Genomic DNA, 17,249 nt, shown 5'->3' on the forward strand with positions numbered 1-17,249 from the left:
GCGCGGCTCTGGGCCGGGGCGGGGCGCGCGCCCCACCTGCGGGCGTTAATCATTAACGCGCGCGATCCCCTTCAGCCCGGCTCCGGCCCCGAGGCTCCCCGGATCCCCGCGGAGCCGCCGATCGCAGGATCCCCGCGGCCGGCGCGAGTCTCCACCCACTGGAAAAATTCCTGGCCCGCCCCTCCCTCTCCCCTCCCTCCGGCGGCGGCTCCGGCTGGGTCCGCCCGGCCCCGACTTCCTGCCGGGCGCTGGGAAGGCGCGCGCGGGCCGGGGTCCCCGGGGGGCCGCGCGGGCAGCTGGCCGCGTCCCCAACGCCGGGGGCCGGGCCGTGGGCGGGAGCGGCCGCAGCCTCCGTCCCCGCCGAGAGCGACTTTCAAACTCGCGCCTGCGTCGCGGCCGCACCTGGGCAGCCCCGCGCGCCGAGCGTGCGGGACCCGGCGGGCGGCGACCGCGCGGTGAGTGGCCCTCGGCCCCCTCCCCTCGGCCCGTGGCAGCGCCCGGAGCCCCCCAGGCCCCCACGCCCCGGGGCCCTCGCCCCAGCCCCCCGAGGAGGGCCCGGGCTGCGTCGGCGCCTTCCAGGGCGCCCCCCCAGGGCTCCCCCCATGGCTCCCCGGACCCCGCGGCGGGGGTGTCGGAGCGCGCGGGGCTCGTGCGCGGAGACGCGGTCTGTCCGCAGCCCCCACCCCGGAAACCAGAGGAGCGCGCGCCAGGTGGCTCCGGGAGGCCCGCGCGCTGCGCCCGCCCCCCCCCCCCCCCCCGCGGTAGCCCGAGGGCTGCCCCTGCCTGGGAGTGCGGGACTCGGGCCGGGCGGACCCTTGCGGGGAAGCACCCGGCTCTGATCCAGGGAGCCCGAGGGGCGCCAGCAGCTGGGCCCGGGGGCTGCCACATGGTGCTGGTTCTTGGGAGGGATTGGCGTGGGTCCCGGAGCGTCCCATGGAGCTGGGATGTTGGGAGCCGAAGGCATGGAGGCCACTGCCTTGCCTCTGTCTGCCTCGACCTCGCCCACTCCTGAAATCTGTTTGGTTATTTTCCTCCCCATCCTCAGCCCTTTGGTTTGGAAAGACTGGGGTAAGACGTGCAAATTTGAAATTTCAAGACATTTTTAGGTAGCTACTGTGACTCTTTGGAGCTGGTTTTGAAAACAAAGAAGGGAGTGGGCAATGTAATGGTCGGAGGCTGGAGAGGTGTGGCCTTGGGGGGGGGGGCGGTGTTAGTGGCCGCGGTCGCAGTTTGATCCTTGACGCCACTTTCTAAACTGTCTGCACATGAGGGAGGCAGCTTCTGCGCCGGGGCCCCTAGGGAGGCGACTCTCACTGCATTATCCTACATGGAACCCCAGACCGGGGGTTCCCAGAGTCTTCCCAGCCCTGCCTCTGCATGTAGCCCAATCACATCGACCTTACTTAAGAAGTAATAAGTGGGGAGAGTAATGACAGCCCAGGACCGGCTTCCCTTCTGAGCACATTGCCTACTTCCTTTTAGGAAAGTGTCTTTCCAGCACCTTCCTTGCTGACTGGGAATGGAATCCTGATTGACTTAAGCTGGGGATGACTTCGTTCCAACCATCCCCAACAGAAAACCTAGAGAGTCAGAACCAAAGGAAGGTGTACCCCTTCTGTCATTCACCCCTTCCAGTGATCCTGGGTGCCTCATCAACCTTCTAAGCCTGCTGTTCATACTCTTGCTGCTTCTGCTGAACCTATTCCTGGCGGCTGGACAACCCCTTGGCTCCCTGGTATCTTGCTCTGGGGATGGGGCAGGGAGTCAGCATGGGGTAAACCAAGTCCTAAAAGCAGAGGGAGTGGTTTAGGAGTTGTTTCGGAGGCTTTTCCACTACATTTTATTAGATGTGGCCTATCAGGAAGAGTGGAAAGAGCACTGGCCTATGAGTCCAGCACAGGATTTTCCTTGAATTTTAATCCTGGTTCTACCACCTGGTTCTACCGTCAAAATTGGTGGAGTCGCCACCTCTGATTAGCCTACTCTGCACATGAAGGCAGCAGAGCCCAGAGATGTGAGGTGGCTTGAGCCTGGTCCTTGTTGGCCAAACAGGGACTAGAACTCAGATTTTCTGCTCTGGCTAATCCATGCTTTCTCTAACATGACCTGGGCAAATCCTAGACCTTTCAGACTCAGTTTCCACTGAGAGAAGCAGGGTACTTGCCTTCTCTTCCTTATAGAGGTTGTAGTAAGGATCAAATGAAGCCAGACATGTGGAAGGTGCTCCATAAACTACTGTTAAAAATAAAGGGCTCAAAAAAAAGGGGGGGCGCTCACTGTGGCTGGGGGGGGGGGGGCGGCTTGTGAGAGCTTTAAAGTTTACTGGATATGTCCCATGTGTGCCATAGGAGATGGTAAATACCAGGACCCAGGGTGAACGTTTACATCCATGGCCTGCGATATCTCAGCCCCAGAGTAAACATTTGGCTTACCAAATCCACAGCTAACCCAGGGTCACTGTGTTTACACTGGAGGAGGCCAAAGGCCATGGCCTGAGGGATGACCAGGGCTGGAGGGGAAAAGGGACTGTGTTCCAGACCTGTGGCTTGCCCCTTCACCTCCACCCTCTCTCAGAATCTTGTGAAGTCTCTGGCTCCAAGCCTGGAGGGGTTGCCACAAGCCCAAGCTGGGGCACTGGCTTTGGAGGGTTAATCGTGGTGTCGACTAGCTATTCTGTGTTGTGTTGGGGTTTGAGGGGACTCTTGGGAGGGTGTTGCCTTTGCAGCTGCACTGAAGCCCTCTTCAGCTCCTCATTTGCTTCCTCCGCCCTCCCCGCCCCAGGCTGCTCCTCTGGCCCAGGCCTCTGCCTCTCTGGCCAGCTGCATGTCCATAGGCCTTTGTTCCAGGGCTGCCTGCCCACCCTCCCCAGCAGGAGCCCTCAGGCTAGGGCCTTGGCAGCTGGAAATCACTACTGTGCAGGAAGGCTGTATTGGAGTCCACAGGGGACTTGACAGACCTTCCTTTCCTCCTGTGGGCTCCTTTAGGGCCTCTAACTTGCTCCTGGCCGGCCACACTCTCACTGTCTTCTCTCATCTCTCCTTCCCATGAATGGTTGGATAGTCCTTTGTTTTTCTTCCTAGAATTATGCTTCATAGTTCTATTTTTAAGTATTTGTTCTTCAACATTTATTTGGCACCTACTGTATATGAATGTAGATGCAGGGGACACAGCAGTGAACAGAATCTACAGATATTGACCTGGAACTGACTTGTAGTGGGGGAAGCTGACAGCGAACAAGATAGAAAGTGAAATAGAAAGCATGTCACTGATAAGTAGAAACATGTGATAGGGAAGGTGGACACGCATCCCCACGGAGGGAGTGAGATGGCATTTTAGATGGGGTGGCCTGGGAAGCCTCCTGAGCAAGAGATATTGAAGATAATGCCTGAGGGAAGTATTTCCCTTCATCTCTTATCACCTTTGCTTGAATCCCAGTTGGAGCAACCCACTGTGGGATTGGGGGGCAGGGTTTGGAATCAGATGCAGCTGGGTTAGGATCCCAGCTTTGCAGCTTGCTAGCCCCGTGGTGCTGAACTCCTGAGCCTGTGTTTCCCACCTGTAAAATGGAGTTAGTCATCCTACCTACCACATACGGTATTGTGTGAGAATGAACAATGGAGAATGTGTGTTGAATGCTCAGCAAAGCCCACGGAGGTGTTCAGTAAATGATAGTCTTATTTCTCCAACCAAATTGTGCAGGGGTAGCCCACGATATTTAATGCCATTGCTAAGGACTCTGGATGAAAGGCTTTGTGTTTCAGGTGTTGGGATTGGGTGGGGAATTGGAAGGAGGTAAAAACAGAAACCCTAGTTAGGGCAGACTTTCTAGTTAGATTTTCCTGCCCTATCCTAGATTTCCAACGGTTGGGGGTGAGGATGCAGGACTCCCAGGTGTGTGCTGCTTCCCCCATGACAGGGTGAACTGGGGGCAGCCTTGTCCCTCCCTTGCTTTGGAATTCCCCCAGCTTCTAACCAACCCTGATGAATCACACCATGGTCCCTGGCATTTCTACCCGGACTCCCAGCTGGGAAGGCTATCTGCTCCTCTCCCAGCCTCCTGTAGATAAGTTTTGTTCAGAGGAGTGAAAGGGGTGAGGAAGATGGGGGAGAGGGGGGAGGGCAGGGCAGATGGCATAGGTGGTGAGAGGATTCTGATGGAGCCTTATCTCAGGTCCTGCCTGGACTCAACTGCTCAGTCTTCCACTGCATCCACCCAGTCTATAGAGTCTCTTCTCTCAGCTGGAACCGCAGACCTCAAAGGGAGGGGCCTGATCTAAGACTGCTGTCAAAGTTGTGGTGAGTGGTTTCCTGGGGGCCCTGCCCTGGCTCAGGAAGCAGGGATGGGCTGTGCTGTGGAGGGCGAGGCCCAGGGAAGTGGTCATCAACTAGACCACACCCCCTGAAGGCCCTGTGGCACATGCAGTACAGCCAGGCAGGCCCTGTGGTGAAGGACCTTTCTGCCAATTGGTGCCTAGAGACTTCATAGTTATAATCTGGCCTTAGAGGAAGTGCAGAGATGGCCCTGAACTGCTCCAGCATTTTTGTGAGTTTTGGGTGATCTGAAATCAGAAGGAAAACTGGGTAGGGTCCACTATCCCGTGATCAGAAGGAAGGTGCATCTGGAGACACTTGGCAGCATCTCTGGGAGTTAGCTGTCTGGAATGACGGCCAGTCCCCTCAACTGGGTCTCTGCTTGGTGCTCCTTATTTTGATTCGAAGCTCTCTGAGGGCAGGAACTGTGCTTGATTCATCTTTGTTTCCGTACAGCACAGAGAGCAGTATCAAGTGTAATCAACAGGGTGTGATGAGCCTGTGCTGAGGTCCCATCCTGGGAGTAATCTGGGCTTGGTGGTCTCACTTGCTCCAGCTTTTTATTCCAGGGGAGTTGTGGGGGAGAAGGCAGTGGTGGGGGTTTGGGCCCACCTGGGTGGGCTGTTGACACCTGGGAACGCAGGCAAAGGGAGAGCCAGGCTTTTTATAGTTCTCTGGTTGGCCTTTGGGGATGGGGAGGGAGCCCTGGTTTAAGCTTGGGGAATGGATTTTTTTTTTTAAGATTTTATTTATTTATTCATGATAGACATAGAGAGAGAGAGGCAGAGACACAGGCAGAGGGAGAAGCAGGCTCCATGCCGGGAGCCCGATGCGGGACTCGATGCGGGACTCGATCCCGGGACTCCAGGAATCGCGCCCTGGGCCAAAGGCAGGCGCCAAACCGCTGAGCCACCCAGGGATCCCCATCAGGGAATGGATTTTTAAAGGACTCTTAAACTGTTAACTGCTGAGCACATTGTGGGGCTAGACACAGGACCCGCACAAGGTTCTAATGGGCTCACTGGTGGCTGTGTATGCAGCCTTTTGGGAAACACAGTTTGGGATTCCTCGAAGTTGTTGGGGTCTGGCTGAGAATGCAGGGAGGTGCAAGAGGAATGAAGTCTAGTTCTTACTGTGGTAACAGGATCTCAGGAGGAGAGATGGGTTCTACAGGTACTGGAAACTCCTAAAAACTCCTACATCCTTTATTCCCCAGGCTGAAGATTGTGTGTGTATGTGTACATTGGAGGTTCTTGAGCAATCGTTGGTCAGTGTTTGTTGACAGGAAAAGGGAACCAGTATTCATGTAGTCTCTATCTGTCCTGCACATTGCTACATCCCCAGTGTTTGCTGCATATCCAATAAATATTTTTTTAAAGATTTTTAAAATTTATTTGAGAGAAAGAGCACATGGAGGGGGGGCAAAGGGAGAGGGAGAAGCAGACTCCCTGCTGAGCAGAGAGCCCATTGTGTGGGGGGTGATGGGAGAGTCGTGGGGCTTGATCTCAGGACCCCAGGATCAGGACTTGAGCCACGCAGGCGCACCTCCAATAAATATTTTTTGTATAAGTGAAACCCTACTGTGTAATGAAACCCTTAGGAATTAAATTTTCACACTCTTCACAAATATTCTATTCTTATATAAAAATGCCTGGGATAGTTAGGAAAGTTAATCCGTGGTCAGCTGCTGGGGCAGAGGGGCAGGCAGCTGTATGTCTGCAGCCTAGAGAAGTGCCAGGGTGCTGGAGTCACTGGGACCAGCCCCGTCAGGCCTGCTGCAGGGCTTGCCCCCACGCAGATTGGGCCCAAAGCGGACAGTGCGGTGTGCTTGTAGTTTTGAGTATAATTCATCCCGTAACAGGTCCCATAATATCCCACAGAAGGCAGTGGTGGGGCTCACCTCTTTTATGCTCTTCAGGACTCGCCCTCCCTGTAGCCTTGCTTATCTGCATATAGCTGACGGGGCCTCAGATCAGCCAGGACTCAAGTTCCTACATTTTTTTCATGCCAGCTCCCTCAGACTGCGTTTGACATTTATTTTTATTTTTTTAAAAGATTTTATTTATTTATTCACAAGAGATACAGAGAGACAGAGACACAGGCAGAGGGAGAAGCAGGCTCCATGCAGAGAGCCCGATGTGGGACTCGATCCCAGGACTCCAGGATCACCCCCTGGTCTGAAGGCAGGCGCTAAACCGCTGAGCCACCCAGGGATCCCTCTCCATTTAACTTTTATATATATGTCGTGCCGTCCTCTTTCCAAGCTGGCAACTGAAAGGGAGCAGCAAAAGAAAGACTGTGAAGAGACCAGTAGAGAGCAAAAATGACCACCAAGGAACTGAGGGTTGACAATAAGAGTGGACAGAGGTCAAATAGCAGGAAGAGCAAGTCCTAGCGTCAGAGCCAGGGTCTCTGATTTAGGAAGAATGGCTAGGTACACCTTGGCCATTGGAGGGATTATCATTTTGATAATTGATGCCTTGCTGTAGTTGTGACCTTGAGTCATCCAGAAAAGGTTAAATTATGCTCCCTTGACTGTTTAGGAAGGCATGCGAGGAAGCCGTAACGTATTTTGAAAAGATTCCTGGCCAGATTGACTTAAAGTTTAAAAAGTGTGGATACTTAGGTAATAATATCACTACTCCTCTCAACAAGGTGAAATAAGTGGTGTTACCACAGGTAAGGAAATGTAGTCCACACAGGGTTGGAAATTCATCCAGGATCACTCACCCAGACTTGCCAGGAATGAGGTTTGCACTTTTGGATGACCTTGGGGCACAGGCGCTCACTCAGTTTTACCCTGGGCTATTTCTTTTTTTTTTACCCAATACTATTTCAAAAACTCTCTTAAAAATGTGGCTTTTTGGACAACCGTCGCCATGGGGGGCGAGGAGTGAGTCCAGGTTTTAATGTTTTTTATTTAGTACAGCAGAGACAGGTCCAACCCTAATTCAGCTCCACCCAGGTAGACTGCCAATTATCCCAAAGGGTACTTGTCTTAGTAGACACAAGAATGCTTTCAGTACATTTACATTTTAAGCATCTGCCTGGGTGCCACACAGCACTTTCAGAGGCCAGAAAATGACAGGGAGGAGCTGCAGTTTCAAACATCCCAGGCCTCTTTCCATCAAGAGCTTTGTTCCTTTGTTTTGGTTTTGGATGCTGCTGGAAGGTGCTCTGGTGTGCAGTGTTGGTGCTGGTTGCTCCAGTCAGTCTCTAGGAGGCTGGGGCCCACCCCTGCCTAGGAACTCGGACCTGACTCCCTGTTCCACCATCCAGACCTGGCAAATGGTCATTGTATCATACTTGCCTCTCTCATTTATCATAGAGCTAGAATGGTACACATGCAATTGAAGCTCCTTTTTCTCGGGGAAACTTTTCTCTTCCCCTCCCTCCCCCAAAGTAACATTCTCCTGAAAGTAGTGTTTATTGTACCTTTGCATGTTTTTATATTTTTTGCTGTTGTCTATAATCGTGTTGTTTTAATTTTGACATATATAACATCATATTGAGTGTGTTCTTGAATTTTTATCCAACATTGTTATCTAGATTTATCCATGTCGATATATTTAAATTTCATTTATTCCTTCAACTGTTGTGTGGTATCTATTGTATAATTATATCACAGTTCCTTTATCAATGGACATTTAGGTTGTTTCTAATTCTTTCGCCACTATAAATAATAATGTGTTGAATGTGTGCCAGTCTTTTCTACTCAGCAGCGGTAGTAGTCAAGATACCATGAAACAGGGTCCCCAGATGATTTGTAACTAATTTAAGTTCTTAGCAGAAATAGGAGAACTCCTATTTCACTAACTTTAGATTGTGTCTTTCAATCTGGTAGGTATGAAATGGTATTTAAAAATTATTTAAAACAAGGGTTTTTTTTTTTTTAATTTTTTTTAATTTTTTTTTTTTTAATTTACTTATGATAGTCACAGAGAGAGAGAGAGACAGGCAGAGACACAGGCAGAGGGAGAAGCAAGCTCCACGCAGGGAGCCCGATGTGGGACTCGATCCTGGGTTTCCAGGATCACACCCTGGGCCGAAGGCAGGCGCCAAACCGCTGAGCCACCCGGGCTGCCCTAAAACAAGGGTTTTTAAACATTAACACTTTGATTGTAGGTAGGGACAAGCACTTTTTTCCTGTTTATTGGCCAATCATGTTATTCTGAGTCTTTGCCCTTTACATTAATTTATTTTTTTTTAACTGGGTAATACATCCACGTGATTCAAACTCCAAAAGAGAACAGAGTGAAAAGGTTCCCACCCGTGTTCTACAGCCCCCAGCTTCCATGCCCACACTGCCCACACATGGTATAGCTTCTTGTGGACTTTTCCAGAGTTTTAATTGCCATTGCCTTGGCGTGCCTGAGTCCCTCAGTTAAGTGTCTGAGTTCACTTTGGCTCAGGTCGCCTTCTCATGGGTCATGAGCTTGGCTTGCATCAGGCTCCATGGTCAGCAGGGAGTCTGCTTGAGATTCTCTTCCTCTCCTTCTACCCCCCACCCCCTACCACTTTTGCGCTTTCTCAGATTAAAAAATGTAATTGCCATTGCCTTTTTCTTGTTGATTTCTAGGAGTTAAAATATGTATGTTAAATAATCTTTTAGGTTATATTCATTACATGGAACTGTGGGGTGTCTTTACTAACATCATTTTTTCATAAGGAAATTTTAATTTAATGTCAGATTTACAAATCTTTTGTTTGTACTTTCTCTTGTTCAAGAAATCCTCTCCTACTCTGATTTTATAAATATTTTATATATTTTCTTGTAAATATAAGTTATGCTTCCCATGCTTACATTTTATTTTATTTTATTTTATTTATTTATTTATTTTTTTATGTATTTATGATAGTCACAGAGAGAGAGAGAGAGGCAGAGACACAGGCAGAGGGAGAAGCAGGCTCCATGCACCGGGAGCCGGATGTGGGATTCGATCCCGGGTCTCCAGAATCGCGCCCCGGGCCAAAGGCAGGCGCCAAACCGCTGCGCCACCCAGGGATCCCCCATGCTTACATTTTAAATTCACCTGGAATGTATTTTCTTTATATGAAACTAGATCTCAACTCTGGCTCCACCACTAAAGCCTTATGAGGAACTTTAAAAAAGAAAGTACTGATGTCAGAGTCTTGGTTTGATGTCAGCTCAAACCAATAAAATAAAAATATCTTGGGGTGGGGCCCAGGCATGTTTATGAAATGGGCAGGTGACTTTTATGTCCAACCAAGGTGGAGAACCACTCAACCGTCTAAGACCAAACTGATTTTATTTTTTCCAGAGGAATAGCCAAACTTTCCAGTATTAGTTATTGATTAGTCTATATTTTTCCCAAGTATTACTTTTAAGATTTGACTGACTGATTTATAACTTTGAGGTATATTTCACATCTCTTATAATTCATCCATGTCAACTGTTCAGTGGTTTTTAGTATATTTACAGAGTCGTGCAACCATTACCGCTATCTAATCCTAAAACATTTTTATCCTCCCACAAAGAAACCCTGTATCCGTTAGCAGTCATTTCCCATTCTCCCCATCTCCCATCCCCACGCAACCATGAATCTTTCTCTGCATTTGCCTATTCTGGATATTTCACATAAATGAGTTCATAAGTATGTAATGTATTATGACTAGCTTCTTCCACTTAGCGTGATGTTTTCAAGAGTCAAGCATGTTGTGGAATGTTATCAGACCTTCATTCTTCCTTTTTATTGCCAAAAAATCCATCATATGGATAAACTGCATTTTATCTTTTCATCAGTTAATGGGCATTTGAACTCTTTCCACATTTTGGCTATTATGAATAATGCTGCTGTGAACAGTTATGTACAGCTTTTTATACAGATGTATTTTTAATTTTCTTAGGCATACAATTTCCTGGACACATGGTAACTCTTTTTTTTAAATTTTTATTTTATTTTATTTATTTTTTTCATGGTAACTCTTTTACTTTTTGAGGAACTGCTAAATTGTTTTTCAAATAAGCCTCACTATTTTACATTCTTACCAGAAGTGTGCAAAGATTCTAATTTCTCCACATGCTCACTAACACTTGTTATTTAACACTGTTTAGATTTTAGCCATCCTAGTGGTATGCAGTGATGTTGTGTGTGTGTGTGTGTGTGTGTGTGTGTGTGTGTGTGTTTAAGATTTTATTTATTCATTCATGAGAGACAGAGAGAGAGGCAGAGACACAGGCAGAGGGAGAAGCAGGCTTCATGCAGGGAGCCCGATGTGGGACTCGATTCTGGGTCTCCAGGATCAGACCCTGCACTGAAGGCGGCGCTAAACTGCTGAGCCCCCCGGGCTGCCTTATTTTGTGTGTGTGTGTGTGTGTGTGTGTTTTAAGTGTGGTTTTGATTGCAATTCCCTAGTGACTTATGATGTTGAGCATATTCTCATGTGCTTATTGGCCATTTGTATATCTTCTTTATAGAACTATCCAAATCTTTGCCTTTTTTTTTTTTAAAGATTTTATTTATTCATGAGAGAGAGAGAGAGAGAAAGAGAGAGGCAGAGACACAGGCAGAGGGAGAAGTAGGCTCCTCGCAGGAGCCCGATGTAGGACTCTATCCCCAGACCTTGGGATCATGCCCTGAGCGGAAGACAGATGCTCAACCGCTGAGCCACCCAGGCGTCCCAATCTGCCCATTTTTAAGTTGAGTTTTGTTACTATTGTTGTAAGGGTACCTTAGATGTTCTGGTTACAAGTTCATTGATAGATATATGATTTCCAACCATATTCTCCCATTTTGTGATTGGTCTTTCACTTTTTTTTTTATGCAAAAGCTAAGGCAAAATGCATCATATACCCAAATGTAAGACCTAAAACTATAAAACTTTTTAAAATAATTTTTAAATTTTTATTTATTTATGATAGTCACAGAGAGAGAGAGAGAGGCAGAGGGAGAAGCAGGCTCCATGCACCGGGAGCCCGACGTGGGATTCGATCCCGGGTCTCCAGGATCGCGCCCTGGGCCGAAGGCAGGCGCTAAACCGCTGCGCCACCCAGGGTTCCCTAAAACTATAAAACTCTTACAAGAAATCATAGGAGTAAACCTTGGTCAATTTGGATGAGCAATGGTTTCGTAAATATCAAAATTAGATACACCAAAACAAGTAGATAAACCAGATTTTATGTTTTTTTTTTTTTTTTTAGGATTTTATTTATTCATGAGAGACACACAGAGAGAGAGGCAGAGACATAGGCAGAGAGAGAAGCAGGCTCCATGCAGGGACCCCGATGCGGTACTCAATCCCAGGACCCCGCGATCATGACCTCGGTCGAAGGCATGTGCCCAACTGGTGAGCCACCCAGGTGTCCCAATAAACTAGATTTTATCAAAATTAAAAACTTTAGCATTCCAAAGGGCACGATCATGAAAGTTAAAAAAAAAAATTTAGTTCTTGAAGTACCAATTTGTTCAATCTTTTTACTCCCTTGTGGATGGTTTCTTTTGTTGTATAGTTAGTAATTTTATACTCAGCTCCTCTTCAGTGGTTGCAGGGAGTGTGATGCTTAAAAGTAAGATATTTTAGAAGTTTGCACTTACTGGTGATGATGAGGTCTAGGACATACGATGAAACGTGTGGGTGGGTGGCAAGGTGGAGTAGAGGAAAGGACTTTTGGAAGGGTCTTCCCCCTAGAACTTTGCATGTCTGCCTGATTCTTACATAGGACTCTGCTCAAGATTCACCTTCTCATAGTCTTTTTCTAAACCTCTCCACCAAATAACATCCTCATCTCCCACTCACTCTTTTTTCTTTTTTTAAAGATTTTATTTTTATTTGGAGGAAAGAGAGAGCACAAGCAGGAGGAGGGGCAAAAGGAGAGGTATAAGCAGATTCCTTGCTGAGCAGGGAGCCAGATGTGGGCCCTGGAATCAAGACCTGAGCTGAAGGCAGATGCTTAACTGACTGAGCCACCCAGGCACTCCCCTGGCTTTTAAAAATATTTTATTTGTTAAAGAGAGAGTACCCCACTCTCTTTTCTCTGCTTTAATCTTCTTTATGACATTTATCACTATCTAGAAATACATTAGTCATTTGTCTACCTTTTGTGTCCTTCTTCTCTATTGGAAGGTAAGCTCCTCAATGGCAAGGATTTGTCTTATGTATTGTTGTGTTCTCACCACCTGGCACATGGTTTATACTGCCGATAAATGTTAGCGGGTTTGAGTAATCCTATCTTCAGAAGGAAGTCATCTCAGCCTTGACTGCAGCTTTCAGCTAGCTGGGCTGGGTCTAAGCAGGCAGTAAAGAAGAGGTGAACAGCTTGGCTCTCCATTCCCAAACCTTTTTCTGAGCCTCCACTGGGGATGTCTTTTTTTTTCCTCTAAGAGCTCAGAAAATACCATCTACCTCATGTGCTTCATTTCAGCCTTTTTCTGGCATGTTTTGCACAGCTTCCAAAATCCGCAGTAGGCATTTGAGTGTCAGAAAACCTGGAGGCAGAAGGGTATACCGCCCCACCCCCCATCTGATTCTTACCTGTAGGAGGCTGTAATTGAGTTAAGAAGATAGAACCTTCACAGAAGACACTTTAGGTACTTGCCACTCATTGAGCTGCTCTCCCGTGAGTTCCTCTTGCTGTGACAGGGTATAAGGTCACATAAGAGAAAGGCAGCCTGTGTCCTGGTCCTTGGGCCATCCTCAATGGGCAATATAAACCATTCCTGGAAACTTCTAGAAGGGAATTATGAATTTCCAGGTGACTCCATTTTGCCCTCTTTCTGAGGTTGCCCCATAGTGTAAGAACTTGGTCCGAGCAAAGTGTTACTTGTAAATCTTGAAGTGCCTGAGGGCACAAGGTGGGCTGAGGGAGTGCCATATACATCTCAAGCCCCACCATGGGAGGCAGTGTTGAGGAATGGTGAACTCTGGAAGCAGGGATTCCAGAAAACCACAGAGCTCTCCCTCCTACCTCCCTGTTTGGCCCTTGGGTAAGTGAACACATGGCTCTGGACCTTGGGGTTGTGAGGAGATTACATAGAGATTGTGTTCGGCACAATGTCTGGTGCACCCTAATAACACGCTAGTTGGTATTCCAATTTGGCATTTGGGGAGCCACTTGTACCTCAGTTTCCTGATCCCTAAAACAGGGATAATAATGCGTGCTGCCCACCTGCCCCTTCCCTGTGCTCCTGGCTGTTATAAGGACAAGGGTTAATATCCTCAGGCTTTGAGGGCCTGGGGTGGGGGAGGAGCCACATAAATGGAGTATTGTTGTGCTGGTGAATGATCTGGCTTTGTTCAAGTGTCTTCAGTATTTGACTTCCTGCAGTTAGTGTCGCCTTGTGTTAATTGCTCAGATCTGCGCAGGTCCTCAGTGGGGCTGTGCTTACCTGCCAGACCGTGACCCGGGTCCTCACCCAGAGGGGACCTGCTGAATTAGGGGGAGATGCCTCATTTCCTCCGTCAAGGGCCCCCCAGGAATCAGGAATGAAAGAAATGCAGAAAGTATGACCCACACGCGGAACTGGTTCTGAATAGGACATTTATTGGAGAGGTTTTGCAGGAGGCGGCGGGCACTTTAATTCCCGAGGCTGTTGGTGGCAGCTCGCTGCTCGCCCCAAGCCTGTTAACTGCTCGGCTGCCGGGGCTGGGAGGATGCAGCTCCCTGGCCCCAGGCGGCCCTGTCAGTGCTCCGATGGGAGCCCTTTTGAGGAAAGCGGTAGGTACCCGGCTGAGGCCAGGCCAGGGGGCTCAAGGGGGCCTGCCCAGAACTCTCAGCTCTGGGCCTCCAGGCCTTTATAAACTCCCCTGCCAAACCTGGCCAGCCCCAGGTTTGGGGGCACAAGGTAGGTTTCTCCCTTGGGGGTCGGAAACTGAGGAACCCCATGGATGCAGGTATAGGAGAGCGGTTTCTTTTTCTCCTATCCTGCCCTGGTTTCTTCTAGTGGATCTGTCAGTTGTGGATGAGTAAGAACAAGACAACCCTGTGTTTCTTTTTTGGAGGAGACTGTAGACAGTTCTGTTGGGGGTTTTAGAGGGTCTCCTGGTATCTGAACATTCAGAGTTGGGCGATTTAGAAAAGAGACTGCTGTTGGAGGGACCCAGCACAGAAGCGCATACGCACTGGGAAAAGCAGAGTTAATCTCCTACTTCTTCCTGAAGTTTCTTTTTTCCCAGAATCCACAGAGGGTAGTTATTTTCGATAAAATCAAGTGGTGGCAGGTCAACAAACGAAAGGAAGCTCTCTCCCACCCTCCTTCACCCCGGATGGATGCTGCCAGGCAGGGGCTGTGCCCACCACTTCCGGAGCTCAGGGTCACAGGAGCAGGGAGACCAGGGGGCAGATTGCCACCTTGACTTGGCTATATTTTTTAACCTTGAATCAAGGCCTAGGTTTTCCAGGAGCGGAACTGCTGCCTGGGCTGTGCTGCTCTACACCACGTGTATCCCCTCACCCGAGAATCTGGGGTTTGGTGATAGCTGACCCTCCTGTCTGCATTCTGGTCTCTTAACCTCTCAATTAAGGGACAAAGTGCCTTTTCTCCCTCCTGGGAACTGGTTGGATGAGTTTCTTGGGCCTCTCTGGTTGAGGCCCCTTGGTAGGGAAGGTGAGGGACCTGGGGGGTGGGGGCAGGTGCTATGGGGTGGAGAGAGGGGCTGTCCTGGGCTCTGGGAGAGGAAGCGAATGAGGCCTTGCTGTCCGAAGGGCTGGCTGTCTTTGAGAGTTGACACGTGGGAATCTATTGCCTGCCTTCTAAAGGAAAATCCACTTTCCTAACTTCTCTGGGTTCAGGCATCAGGCCCAAGAATCAGCATCCAGGGTAAATATGGGGCCAGGGGTGGGGGCCTTCGGAGCACTTTTGCTGTAGTGCCCAAGAAATGGGGAAGGCCCAGGTGGATTGATGGATGGCAGTATGGCAGCAGATCACAGAAGGGGGCTGCTCACGTTAATGTACTTTTCTGGGTCTGGATGGTCTGGATGGTCATGCTTAGAATTAGAGAGGAAGTTGCATTTGGGGGAGCCACCCTGTTGGCAGCCTTGCCAACTAGTTTCTGATTTGCTTGGGGAGAGAAAGGATTTGGGGAGGGAAGAAAGCCCTCAGGTGGTGAGATGTACTCTGACCAACTCCCAGCCCAGTAGAGAGCTTTGGCCTGGAATCCCAGGCCAAAATGGGACATTTTGTTCCAATGAAGCCCCACGTCTCAAGTTTTCTAGAATCTCTGATCTCTCCCTGCTTTCAGAAGCATGTAATTCACACAAAGCTTTGTTTCTTCACCTTTCTTGGGTCCGCATTGCTCCCGCCCGCCACACAAGGGTTGGAATAGGTCTCCCTCTTTCTAGCAGATGTTTCTCTGGGTCATTCTCTTTCTCCTCCCTGATGCGCTCTGTGAATAGTCCGCGCCTTCTAGGGCCTGTTGATTCTTCCTGAACATTCTTTGGCCATAGGGACACAGGCTACCATAGCCCCACATGCTGTGTGTGCCTTTTTAGGGCCATCCTTACACCTCATCTCCTAGAGTCTCAGTAGGTGTGGCTCGGGCATGTCCTTTCCCACAAAGCCACTGTCGATGCATCCTCCAGTCTGTCCGATTCCTTCCAGCCTGGCTTCTTGCTGCCAGCTGCCCTAAGTCCTTTGAAGGTCCAGGTCCTTTTGGGACTCAGCTCTCCCATGCTGCTGCCTTTGCATCAGGGGCCTTCCGTCTCTTCTTCACTTGGCAAGTAAAAGCCTGTTCATCCCTCAAGGCACATCTGAAATATCGCCTCTTTTAAAGCTGTCCAGGACCCCCAGGTTGTACCAGCTACTCCTTCTGTTAGCACAGTTGATGTATTCGTACCTTCTACACCAGGACTCAAGGCATTGCCTTATGCATGATGTGTTTATATGGCTGTTTTTCCTTCTAGAATTCGGTTCCTCAAAGACCAAGAGACAATGTCTTATTCATTTTAGCATTGTGTTCAGAAGCGTGGAATGAATTGCCGAACTGGAGACAGTCTTGAACTCCCATACTGTTCATGACCCCATTCTTTACCTCCTTTTGTTATTGGGGCACTTGTCTTGCTTCTCCTGATAGAGGATCAGCTCTTGAGAGCTGGCTGTGTGTGTGATTCATCTCTGTCTCCCACAAGGCTGCCACAGTGTCTGTGCAAAGTGAGTGCTTGAAAATACTTGTCCAGTGAATTCTGAAGCTCACAACTTAGGAAGGGCAGGGACTGTTATCCCTAAATGAGAGGGTAGACGTTGTGGCACAAATTGCTCACTGGCTTGTTCCTTTATCATCCAGCTGTTTGGGAGCAGAACTGGGGCTGGTTTTGAGCAGTGCTGGCTGGAGTCTCTGGGCTCATTCATACACATTTTGTTGCTCTCTCCCTCTTTGATAATCCCTGCGATTTATTTATTTTTTATTAAAAGATTTTATTTATTTATTCATGAGAAACAGAGAGAGAGGGAGAGGGAGAAGCAGGCCCCATGCAGGGAGCCTGATGCGGGACTCGATCCTGGGTCTCCAGGATCAGGCCCTGGGTGAAGGTGACATTAAACCACTGAGCCACCAGGCTGCCCTTCCCTGTGATTTAGGACATGGGTGAACAGCAAGGCTTTTCCTAGTACCTTGTGTTTTTGTCGTATGTCCTAGATCTTCACATGTGCACTTTGAAGCTGGATTTCATTTTTTCTTTAAAACTGAAGAGCCAGGGCAGCCTGGGTGGCTCAGCGGTTTAGCACCACCTTCAGCCCAGCACATGATCCTGGAGACCCAGGATCGAGTCCCACATCGGGCTCCCTGCATGGAGCCTGCTTCTTCCTTTGCCTGTCTCTGCCTCTCTCTCTCTCTCTCTCTCTCTCTCTGTCTCTCATGAATAAATAAAGAAAATCTTTAAACAAAAACAAAAACAAACCAAAGAGCCAGTGTTAAGGGTGGTTTTTACTGATCACTTATTTTTGCTTTTGCCACTTTGCATTTCCTTAAGTTCTGTTCCTGCT

The 17,249-nt window shown here is 48.9% G+C and overlaps 1 protein-coding gene across 1 annotated transcript in view; it reads left to right on the forward strand.

Moving 5' to 3' along the window:
• Positions 1 to 402: 402 nt before the first annotated feature.
• The window catches only part of PLEKHG3 (pleckstrin homology and RhoGEF domain containing G3), a 42,037-nt gene continuing 25,190 nt past the window's right edge, over positions 403 to 17,249 (forward strand). Inside the window, exon 1 of the mRNA XM_038544938.1 lies at positions 403 to 455. The gene's annotated coding sequence lies outside the window, so the exon portion shown is untranslated. The remainder of the gene's footprint in view (positions 456 to 17,249) is intronic.

This window comes from Canis lupus, chromosome 8 (genome assembly GCF_011100685.1).
Source record: "Canis lupus familiaris isolate Mischka breed German Shepherd chromosome 8, alternate assembly UU_Cfam_GSD_1.0, whole genome shotgun sequence".
In the NCBI taxonomy this organism is placed as follows: Eukaryota; Metazoa; Chordata; class Mammalia; order Carnivora; family Canidae; genus Canis; species Canis lupus.